Here is a 2,153-nt window from a genome sequence, read left to right as displayed (position 1 = left end):
GGGGGGTGGGGGGGGGTGCAAAGGTAAGAAGTGACTGGCTTACAAGCTTTCAAGAGGGAACCTAGATCCACAGGGCGGGGAGGATAGTGGAGTCTCCAGTGAATAGTACCCAACCTGTCTAGGAAGGGCTGATGAAAAGAAATGCAGACGGGTCTCATGTGATACAATGGAGAAAATTGTTACCAGGACTGATTGTGAGGACTGGAAATGTAAAGGTGGATATTTTATAGCAAGGAGGGGAGTGACTAACCTTTCAGTCTAGGACCGGAGGGCCCTGGGACCATCAACGGAGAAAAATGGAGAGTGGGACCCCACCCAGAGAAGCAGTGAGGCCTGAGATGAAGACAGAGAGGACAACATGAAGAGATGGAGTGCCTGGGGAGTTGAGACCCAGAGAAGGAAAGGGGCTGGATGCTGAGGACCGTGAGTTGGGGGACATGCAAGGTATACCATTTTGTTGGGGGATGATGCATGGAAGGGATGGTAACTAAGGCAATGAAATGATATAGGATAGAATGAATGTAAAACTAATGTTCCCCCATGTAGCCTATCACTCAATACACAATAAAACATTAAAAAAAAAAGAAAAGAAACCAAATGGAATATTGCATTAGGCAAATCTACTGCTCAAGACCTTTTTAAAGTGTTGGAAGAGCAAAGATATCAGCTTGAGGACTAAGGCGTGCATGATGTAAGCCATGGTATTTTCAATAACCTCATATACATGTGAAAGAAAGCTGGACTGTGAATAAGGAAGACCGTAGAAGAATTGATTCATTTGAGTAATGGAGTTGGAGGAGAATATTCATAGTACCTCGGACTGCTAGAAGAACAAACAAATCTTTCTAGAAAGAAGTACAGTTAGAATGGGGAGACTTCGTCTCTTGTACTTTAGTATTTTATCAAGAAGGATCAGTCCCTGGAGAAGGACATCATTCTAAGTACAGCAGAGGGTCAGTGAAAAAGAGGTAGACCCTCAATGAGGTGGATTGACACAGTGGCAGCAGCAATGGGCTCAAGCTTAACAATGATGGTGGGGGGGGTGCACAGTGGACAGTGTTTCACTCTGTTGTGCATCAGATGGCTATGTGTTGGAACCAACTCAATGGCACATAACAACACTATGGTTATAAAAAATTATTCATTCTCTTAGTGTTGTAGACTATGCACATTAAAAAAGCAAAAAAGACACAACATTAACCACCTCAATGCGATCTTTATGAGTCCAATAAAGATAAAAGGACAAACCACACATAGCAGCTCCCTTCCGTTAAGCCAAGGACAAACATACGGAAGGCTTATGGGCAACAGAAAGAAGAGGCCCAGGTAGAAATGCTAATTAAATTACTCTATTACTCAAAGTGCTAGTAGAAGATTCCAAGATTCTGAATTCTAAATTTTTTCTCTGTATCATAACATCTTAAAAAAAAAAAACATGCATCATTAGAGAATGGTAAAAATGCACCATTAGTCCATTAGAGCAATTTTTTCCAAGTATCTTCAATTTTCATCATTCTTGTTTCCTCTGGACAAGGAGAGATCAATGGTTGTTCCTTATATGGACACTTAGGAGTTTCTAAATTCCAGTCACTACTCACCAAAGTAGGATGCAGAATATTGTCATTGTGGACTATGGTATGCCAATTTGACTTTGGTGTCTCCTGAGACTATGGACCTGAGCTTAGCAACTCATTCCCTTCCCTCAGGTGTTTGGTAATGTCTAAGAAGTTTTCATAAATTTGCCCCCTGTATGCTCTACCACAGGAACACGATGGCTCCATAGGATTATCACTGGCTTGTGAACCACAAGGACAGCCGTTTGAGCCCACCAGCCGCTCCTCAGGAGAAAGATGAGGCTTTCTGCTCCTGCAAAAAAGATTTAAAGCTGCAGAAACCCTACACAGGGTAGATATGAGTCGAAACCGACTCCACAACACTTAACAACAACAGCAGCAGCAGCAATATTCTACCTCATTCATGGATATGTTTGCAGCAAAGCTGAATCCCCCTGGATAGCACTGACTTTTTCTGCTGTCTCCTCCTCCTTCAATTATGCACCAAGCTGCGGGATTTGCACAGGACCTTCCCTGGGTGTGTTTACCTGTACAATTTTCATCTCTGGTGACCAGAGAGGAAATGACTATACAGATAAA

At 42.6% G+C, this 2,153-nt stretch overlaps 1 protein-coding gene across 1 annotated transcript in view; it reads right to left on the bottom strand.

Annotated features, from left to right (window-relative positions):
* The window catches only part of CCDC175 (coiled-coil domain containing 175), a 115,714-nt gene that overhangs the window by 28,383 nt on the left and 85,178 nt on the right, over window positions 1-2,153 (bottom strand). The window lies entirely within an intron of this gene.

The sequence above is a fragment of the Chrysochloris asiatica genome, unplaced genomic scaffold (assembly GCF_000296735.1).
Source record: "Chrysochloris asiatica unplaced genomic scaffold, ChrAsi1.0 scaffold00067, whole genome shotgun sequence".
Lineage (NCBI taxonomy): Eukaryota > Metazoa > Chordata > Mammalia > Afrosoricida > Chrysochloridae > Chrysochloris > Chrysochloris asiatica.
This window is presented reverse-complemented; position numbering and strand designations above follow the sequence as displayed.